Consider the following 10,211-nt stretch of genomic DNA (forward strand, 5'->3'; position numbering starts at 1 on the left):
GGTGTAACTCTTACTAAGCAAGTGAAAGATGTTTATGACAAGAACTTCAAATCCAGAAAAGAGAAATCATAGAAGACCTCAGAAGAGTGAAAGATATCCCATGCTCATGGATTAATAGAATTAACATAGTGAAAATGGCCATCTTACCAAAAGCAATGTGCAGATTCAATGTAATCCCCATCAAAATTCCAACACAATTCTTCACAGACATGGAAAGAACAATTCTCATCTTCATATGGAAAAACAAAAACAAAAAAAAAAAACAAACCTCAGGATAACCAAAACAATTTTCAATAATAAAAGAACTTGCAGGGAATCACCATCCCTGACCTCAAACTGTACTACAAAGCAATGGTGATTAAAAAAACAGTACAGTATAAGTGCAGAGACAGACAGGTTAATCAATGGAATATAACTGAGGACCCAGAAGAAAGCCCATACATCTGTGGACACTTGATCTTTGACAAAGAAGCCAAAACATACAGTGGAAAAAAGAAAGCATCTTCAATAAATGGTGCTGGTCTAACTGGAAGTCTGAATGTAGGAGAATGAAAATGTTCCTTATCACCTTGCTCAAAGTCCAAGTGTGTCAAGGACCTCAACATAAAACCAGATACACTGAATCTAATAGAAGAGAAACTGGAAATAGCCTCAAACTCATTGGCACAGGGGAAATTTTTCCTGAGCAGAACACGAATGGCTCAGGCACTATAAATGGTGCCTCTTGAAACTAAAAAGCTTCTGTAAAGCAAAGGATATAGTCAATAGGACAAATCTGCAACCTATAGATTGGGGAAAAATCGTCACTAATCCTACATTCAACAGAAGGCTAATATCCACAATATATAAAGAACTCAAGAAGTTAACCTCCAACTAAACAACATAACCCAACTAAAAAATGGGGTACAGAGCTAAAGAGAGAATTCACAACAGAAGAATCTTGAATGACTGAAAAGCACTTAAAGAAATGTTCAAACTCCTTACACATCAGAGAAATGCAAACCAAAATGAAACTGAGATCCCACCTCACACCAATCAGAATGGCTAAGATGAAAGAAATACCATACCTCAAGTGACAGCACATGCTGGTGAGGATATGGAGAAGGACAAACCCTCCTCCACTGGTGGTAGGATTGCAAACTGGTACAACCACTCTGGAAGTCAATCTGGTAGTTGCTCAGAAAATTGGAAATAGTCCTACCTGAAGATCCAGATATTCTACTCTTGGGCATATACCCAAAAAATACCCCACCATATAATGAGGACACATGTTCCACCATGTTCATAGCAGCCTTATTTGTAATAACCAGAAGCTGGAAATAACTCATATGCCACTCAGCTGAAGAATGGATACAGAAAATGTGGTTCATTTATACAATGGGATTGCATTGAATCTATAAGTTACTTTTGGTAAGATGGCCATTTTCACTATGTTAATCATACCTATCTATGAACATGGGAGATTTTTCCATCTTCTGATATCTTCTATTTCTTTCTTCAGGGACTTGAAGTTCTTGTCATACAGATCTTTCACTTGCTTGGTAAGAGTTAAACCAAAATATTTTATGTTATTCGTGGCTATTGTAAAGGGTTTTGCTAATTTCTTTCTTGGTCCATTTATCATTTGTGTAAAGAAGGGCTACTGATTTCTTTGAGTTAATTTTGAATCCCTCCACTTTGATGAAGGTGTTTATGAGCTGTCATAGTTCTCTGGTAGAATTTTTGGAGTCACTTAGTCACTTATGTATACTATCATATCATCCGAAAATCGTGATACTTTGACCTCTTCCTTTCCAATTTATATCCCCTTGATCCCATTTTGTTGTCTTATTGCTCTGGCTAGAAATTCAATTACTATATTGAATAGATATGGAGATAATGGGCAGTCTTGTCCTGATTTTAGTGGATTGTTTCTAGATTCTCTCTGTTTCTTGTGATGTTGGCAATTGGCTTGCTGAATATTGCTTTGATTATGTTTAGGCATGTGCCCTGTGTCCCTGATTTATCTAATACCTTTAACATGAAGAGTTGTTGAATTTTACCAAAGTCTTTTACAGCATCTAATGAGATAATCCTGTGATTTTTTTCTTTCAGTTTGTTTATATGGTGGATTACATTGATGGACTTTTGTATATTGAACCATCCCTGCATCCTTGAGTTGAAGCCTACTTGATCTTAATGGATTATATCTTTGATGTGTTCCTGGAATTGATTTGTGATTATTTCATTGAGTGTTTTTACATCAATGTTTGTAAGAGAAATTGGTCTGAAGTTCTCTTTCTTTGTTGAGTCTTTGTGTGGTTTAGCTATCAGGTTGACTGTGGCCTCATAGAATGAATTTGGCAGTATTCCTTCTGTTTCTATCTTGTGGAATAGTTTGGGGAGTGTTGGAATTGCCTCTTCTTTCAAAGTCTGGTAGAATTCTGTACTAAAACCACGTCTTCCTGGCCCTTTTTTTTTTTTTTTTTTTTTTTTTTTTTTTTTTTTTTGGCTAGGAAATGTTTAATGACTACTTCTATTTCTTTAGTCATAATGGGACTGTTTAAATAGTTTACCTGGTCTTGATTTAACTTTGGAAAGTGGAATCTATCTAGAAAAATGTCTCTTGCATTAAGATTTTCCAATTTTGTGGAGTTAAAGTTTTCAAAGTAAGACCTAATGATTCTTTGAATTTCTTCAGTGTCAGTTGTGATGTCTCTCTTTTCATTAATGACTTTGTTCATTTGAGAACTATCTCTATATCTTTATACCTATATTGGTTAGTTTGGCTAAGGGTTTGTCTATCTTATTGATTTTCTTGGCAAGTTCTTTGATTCTTGGTATAGTTTTCTTTGTTTTTAACTCGTTGATTTCAGCACTGATTTTGACTATTTCCTGCCTTCTACTCCCCTTAGGTGTGCTTGATTTTTTTTCTAGAGCTTTCAGCTGCACTTTTAAATTGCTGATATGATAATTTCATAATTTCTTTATAAAGACACTTTGTGTTTTTAATTTTCCTCTTAACAATGCTTTCATTGGGCACCATAAGTTCATTTTCATTGAATTATAGAAAGTCTTTAATTTTTTTCTTTATTTCTTCCCTGACCTAGACATCAGTGAGTAGAGAGTTGTCCAATTTCTATAAGTGTGAGGACTTTCCAGGGTTTCTCTTGTGGAAGTCCAGCTTTAATCCATTGTGGTCTGATAAGATACAAAGCATTACTTAAATTATCTTATATCTATTGAGGCTTGCTTTGTGACCGACTATATGGTCAGTTTTGGAGAAGGATCCATGAGGTGCTGAGAAGAAGTTATATTGTGTGTGTGTGTGTGTGTGTGTGTGTGTGTGTGTGTGTTTGGGTAGGTGAAATATTATATAGATATCTGTTATGTTCATTTGATTCATAGTGTCTGTTAGTTTCGTTGTTTTCTGTTTAGTTTTTGACTGCATATCCTGTCAGTTGGTGAGAGTGGGGTTTTGAAGTTTCCCACTACAAATGTATGGGATTTGTTGAGCTATTTAAGTTTTGTGACATTTCCTTACAAAGACATGTCAGTGTCTTTGTGTTTGGTGCATAGATGTTCAGAATTGAGATATCATCTTGGTAAATTTTACTTTGATGAGTATGAAATGTCCTTTTAATTAATTTTGGCTAAAAGTATATTTTATTAGATATTAGAATGGATACTCCAGCTTGCTCCTTGGGTCTATTTGCTTGGAAAGCTTTTTTTACTGCCCTTTACTCTGAGGTTATGTCTATGTTCACAACTGTGGTGTGTTTCTTGTATTCAGTACAATAATGAATCCTGTTTTTGTATCCGTCCTGTTAGCTTGTGTCTTTTTATTGGGGGAACTGAGTCTACTGATATTGAGAGATATTAATGACCAGTGATTGTTATTTACTGTTATATTGATATTGTGTATTTGTGTGTGTGTGTGTGTGTGTGTGCTTGTGTATGAGTTTGTGTGTGATTTCCTTGGTTTTGCAGTTTTGCTGATATGAAATTACTTATTTCATGTATTTTCTTTGATGTAATTTTCCTTCTGGGTTGGAGTTTTCCTTCTAGTATTTTTGGTAGAGCTGGATTTGTGGATAGATAGTGTTTAGATTTGGAATTGTCTTGAAATATTTTGTTTTCTCCCTCTATGTTGATTGAGAGTTTTGCGAGTATATTAGTCTAGGTTGGCGCCTGTGACTTTTTATAGGTTGCGGAATATCTTTCCAGGCCGTTCTAGCTTTTGCAGTTTCTGTTGAGAAGTTGGGTGTAATTCTGGTAGGTCTGCCTTTGTACATTACCTAGCTTTCCCCCTTACAGCTTTTAACATTCTTTCTTTGTTATGTAGATTTTGTGGTTTGATTATTATGTGGTGGGAGGATTTTCTTTTCTGGTCCAGTCTAGTTGGTGTTCCATGTGCTTCTTGTGTGTTTATAGGCATCTCTTTCCTTGTGAAAGTTTTCTTTTATGATTTTGTTGAGAATATTTTCTGGACTTTGGAACTAGGTCTCTTAACTTCTATTATTATTCTTAGGTTAGGACTTTTCATGGTATCCCAGATTTTTTGTATGTTTTGAATTAGGAATTTTTTTTTAGCTTTAACATTTTCTTTGTATCATTTTCTTCTATTGTATCTTCCACACCCGAGATTCTCTACTCCATCTCTACGTCATCTGCTGGTGACACTTGAGTCTATAGTTCCTGTTCTCTTCCCTAGATTTTCCATCTCCAGGATTCTTCAGTTTATAGTTTCTTTAGTTCTTCTATTTCCACTTTCATGTCCTACACAGTTTTATTTTTTTCCTTCACGTGTGTAATTGTATTTTCCTGTATGGCTGTAAGGGATTTGTTTCCTCTTTAAAGTCCTCTGTCTGTTTGCTCATATTTTCCTGTATTTTTCTTTTTTTCTTTTTTCTTTCTTTCTTTCTTTCTTTCTTTCTTTCTTTCTTTCTTTCTTTCTTTCTTTCTTTCTTTGTTTCTTTCTTTTTTCTTTTTTTGTTTTTTGTTTTTTTTTTGTTTTTTCAAGACGCAGTTTTGCTGTGTAGCCTTGGCTGTCCTGGAACTCACTCTGTAGACGAGGCTGGCCTCGAACTCAGAAATCTGCCTGCCTCTGCCTCCCAGAGTGCTGGGATTACAGGCGTGCGCCACCACAGCCCGGCTCCTGTATTTTTCTTAAGGCATTTATTCATTTTCTCTTTAAAGTCCTCTATCATCTTTTATGAGTTTGGATGTAAGGTCGTTTTCTTCATTTTGGCCGTGTTTAGTTATTCAGGGCTTGCTGCATTGGGGTAGCTGTGCTTTGGAGGTCTCATAATACTCTGGCTCTTGTTGATTGTGTTCTCTCAAGGGCCTTTAGCCACCTGGGTGGTTTTGGTTCCTGACTGTTCTTGCTGTAGTAGGTATTGGGCAGGGGGGTGAGCCTCAATGGTCCTGGGGTGGCAGGCGTCTGGTGGATATCAGACTGCATGGTTCAGGAGCTTCAGGCCCAGTGAAGGTAGGCAGATATGTGGCAGGAGAATGGATGTTCTCTTGGGATGGCAGGTTACCCATAGCAGTTTGGATTGGCCCAGAGGTCTCAGAAAGCAGGGAGGTTGGGCAGGGAAAGGGAAGCATACCTGTAGAGTTCAGGAGTCTGATGGAGGTGGAGGAGAGGCAGCCAGAGAATCAATTTCTCTTTTGTTAACAATGTCTTAATCCTATTAGAGAACTGTTGGTTACTACCAAGGTATCCTTGCCACTACTGCACTCTTAGTTATTGTACTGTGATGATCATTGATGTGGTTTATAGACACCATAGCTGGGTAGGACTTTTCAATGGTTTCCTCCTTTAGAAGCTTGCATGGTGCTTCTGGTCCTGTAAAAGTTACTCATCAGGGAGGGGTTTTCTTTGAGACAGAGACTGTTTTTATATCACCAGCTGTCCTAGACTCATAATGTAGAACAGGCTGGTCCTGAACTCAAGAGTTCCCCTTATTCTGCCTTTTTAGTGCTGGGGTTAAAGGCCTGCATAACCTTGCAAGCTATATGTAACTGTTTGTTACTGTGTCAGGACAATTACACAGGCTACTTAGTAGACATGAGTGAACATGTAGATCTTATTCCTACATATATTGAAGACTCATTTTACACTGAATTGGAAACTCTAATTGAAATAGATGAGTTCCTAGGTCCCTATAATGTGAAAGTTAAACTACATAAAACAAGTCTATCCATAGCCAATATCAGAGAGTTACAGTGAAGCCATTCCCTTTCCTAGACCGTGGTCTTCTGTGGGGCCAGTGCAGGCGAGGACAGTTGTTGTTGGTTACTGATTACAGTAGTGGTATGGAGTCCATAGAATGGCTTTCCTGCTCTTTCCCTTCTTATTTTCTAACTATGTCTTCCTTAGTATTCCCAGAGCTAGAGATGGGATGGTGTAACTTACTTTTTTTTTAGGGTTGGAATGACACACGTTATTTTCTGCATCAGGGATTGAAGTACAAACTTCTAGTTTCTTTGGAAAGTCAGGTAAGTAAAATTATGTTTTGCTGGAGCACACAGGTGAAAGGAAGTCTTTCTATAGCAAACACATGAAAGGACCCATGACAAATGTGACCCCACTGACTGTTTCAAGAACAGTCGTGGGGGCTGTTCCCAAGAAACGGGCTGTTTCAAGAACTCAGTGGTCAGTTTTTGAGTCCAGGAATCATCCCACAAACCAATTTCGGTCAGAGATGGATTTTTTTTTATCCATAGCAAACACATGAATCACTCGTGGGAGTGAGAGCATCTGTTTGCTTTGTTGTGCCTCGATATTCTTTGCTAATGACATGCATGTATTGGCCCTGCTTGTGGTAATGCTGCCATGGAGAGAAACTCACCAAAGAACTTCCGTTGAGGTTCCTGTGGTTTCTTGCTCTTCAATGGCCTCAGCTGGTTGTTGAGCTTTGTGGTTCCTTCAGGATTAAACTACAGCTGCTGGTTTGTGTGCAGTGTCTGCTTGCCAAGAGGACTGGACTGCAGCTGCTGATTTGTATTTGGTGTTGGCTACAGGACTGAACTGCTGACAGTCTGACTGAGCTCACCCCCAAAGAACTATGGCTAAACAGGTCCACTTCCTCCATCTCCTAATAAGTTTTCTCTTCTACTACCTCTGGTGGGTGGTGGGAAAGAGAAGAGACTGAACATTTATTAAAATAGGCTGCAAAAGATTTATACCTACAAGGGACATCCAAGATTCTCTGTATTCATCACTGTTTTATAAAAAAATAAATTCTAGGTTTTATCTCAAAGCACTTTTAGCATGAGTCATGAAGACAAACTTCTGAGTTACTAAAATGGCAAGACCGCCATCTAGTGGTGAGAGCAGTCCAATGCGGTGTGAATCAGCCCTGGGCTCTTAGCTGTGGGCTGACTGTGGAGAGTTGCCTCTGAAACACAACTGTAGCCATTTTGTTCCATGCCTGCCAGCTATTTCATATTGTTTCTGTAATATTCCTGCTAGTCATTGACACAGAAAAATAACTTGACTCAGAGCAGAGTCATGCTGATCACATGTGCTGTTATGTTCTCAGGTTTGTTAATCTTAAGAAATTCGACAACCAAAAGCTCTACTTAGGACCAATCAGAATAAAGGTCAATTAGAATTGTACTGCCTAGCTAAACAAAATAGCTTGAGTCAGAGCAGACCACAGGCAGCACTTCCTGCATCAGCACAAGAGCTCATTGTGTGTGTGTGTGTTGTTGTTGTTGTTGTTGTTGTTTTTCCTTTATAAATAGGCCCTGGAAAATGTTTGGGGATGTAGTCAGTCCCTAAATTCTGAGTTATGGCCCTGATAGATCAGTCAGGGTTTGTATTCAATAAAAAAAATCCATCTCTGACCGAAATTGGTTTGTGGGATGATTCCTGGACTCAAAAACTGACCACTGAGTTCTTGAAACAGCCCATTCCTGAAAGGTCTTTCTTTTCTTTTTTCTTTTCTTTTCTTTTCTTTTCTTTTCTTTTCTTTTTCTCTCTTTCTTTCATTCTTTCATTCATTCTTTCTTTCTTTCTTTCTTTCTTTCTTTCTTTTTTTTTTTTTTTTTGGTTTTTTGAGACAGGGTAGCCCTGGCTGTCCTGGAACTCACTCTGTAGACCAGGCTGGCCTCTAACTCAGAAATCCGCCTGCCTCTGCCTCCCGAGTGCTGGGATTACAGGCGTGAGCCACCACCGCCCGGAGAAAGGTCTTCCTCGAAATCAAAACTGCAGTATTTGGTTTTTGGCTTCTCATGTTTGTGTTTTTGGGATGGGACTCTGGAATCTAAATTTTAGCCTGTTGCTGTTCTGTATGCATTTCGTGGCCTACATGCTGATACTCCAATGGAGATTTAGGCTGCCTATCCTGAAGGGTTCTAATATGGGGGTCAGATATAGGGATACAGCGTCCTAGTATATCCACTTCTGGTCTAGGCTGGCAGCAAGCAAGTCCGGAGGCTCTGCAGAGCAGGTCCAAGGCAGCCTGAGGGCGAAAGCAGTGTGGAAAGAAGCCCGAGTCAGAGGGGGAGGGACGGGTTTCGGCGGGGCGGGGCCACCCACCTAGAAACAGCAAGGGAGGACGTGGTGTGTTGGCTGGTTGCATAGAGAGGGTGTAGAGTGGGTGGGGTTAGAGGAGCGACGTTAGGGAAGTCGGAGGCAGTGTGTGTGTGTGTGTGTGTGTTTCACAAAAGAAGTGAGACTAAAAGGTAAAGGCCAGTAGAGTCCAGAGCCCATTTCCAGACTGAGCTGGGGCAGCCTGCACCATGGGGAATCGTGCGTTGGAGACCTGAGTGCAGAAGACACGGCTGGGGTCTTGCGGGACGGAAAACTTCCCTCAGCCTCAGCTGCCTCTGGGGTGTCCTGGGAGAGGCAGCAGTCTGCAGCTCAGCGGCGGAACGCAGCCCAGAGGCCCGGAACCTCCCAGGTCAGAGGAACTGCAGGGCTGGAGAACGGGCTGGAGCAGAGCAGAGCATAATCAGCGTCTCCTCTACTCACAAGGATGATAGCTCTCAAAATTCTGCTGTGGATGTCTTACCCTCGTCGATAAATTTTCAATAATATTAACTAGATAATACTATTTCTTTTTATTAATCTTCTGACTGCCAAAAGTTCTCATAAGAATAATCAAGTAGAATATTTGAATTTATTTGTTGATATTTGCAAACTTAGTTATCTTTACTATGGTGGAAAGGACAAAGCTATTGAAATTTACAATCATCCATACTAACTTGAGTGTTTTACCACTTCCCTCTTCAACAAGAAAGTGGCATATGGACCTAGCTAGGGACTTGGATTCTCAGAGAGCTTTTAGATATTAGTCATGAAAGGAACCCCTGCAAATTTAATTGAATTTGAAAGTATAATTTGTTGTGAGTTCTACAGGTATGGATGTAAACATTCGTTTTTACAAGTAAACTTTCTATCCACCATTAACTTTTGATCTGAAACGTTTGGAATCTGTGATGTAAATACAATGTCGTAAGAAGTGTACAACCAGGCTTGGAGACACTCTGCTTTTATCTCAGCGCTCAGGAAGCAAAAGCAGGTGGATCTCAATGAGGCTAGCTTGATTTACATAGTGAGTTCCAGGACAGCCAGAGCTACATCGTTAGACCCAGTCTCAAAAAAACAAACAAACAAACAAACAAACAAAAAACAGCTACAAGAAAAATAAGAGGTGGACAGAGAGAAAGTAGAAAGGAAGAAATGGAAAGAAAAAAAAGTGTTTTCTTGTTCTGAGATCTCAATGTTGTAAATTAGAGCCTGGAAAATCACAGTATGCTGTTTGAGGGAATCAGGTCACAGTTTTTTCACAGTTAGAGAGGGCAGTATAAAACACCTTGAGGTGGTGGCACACACCTTTAATCTCAGCACTCTGGAGGCAGAGGCAGGTAGATCTTGGCGTTCTTTGCCAGCCTGGTTTACAGAATCAAGTTTAAGAACAGCCAGGGCTACACAGAGGAACCATGTTTGGGGATGGGAGGGAGGGAGAGAGGGAGAGGATGAAAAAATTAAAAGGTATTATAATATTAGAAAGCATCTTGTGAATAATTATGATAATTCATATACATCAGAAAAATGCCTGCAATACTCATTTCTTCTTGGTTCAAGAAGACCATTCTGTCCATGGACGCATGACTAAACTTATGTAGAACTCATCTTGTAGACCAGGTTGGACTGGAATTCACAGACTTCTACCCATCACTCTCTCCTCAGTGCTCACATTAAAACTGTGCACCAG

This window comes from Apodemus sylvaticus, chromosome 23, assembly GCF_947179515.1.
Source record: "Apodemus sylvaticus chromosome 23, mApoSyl1.1, whole genome shotgun sequence".
Lineage (NCBI taxonomy): Eukaryota > Metazoa > Chordata > Mammalia > Rodentia > Muridae > Apodemus > Apodemus sylvaticus.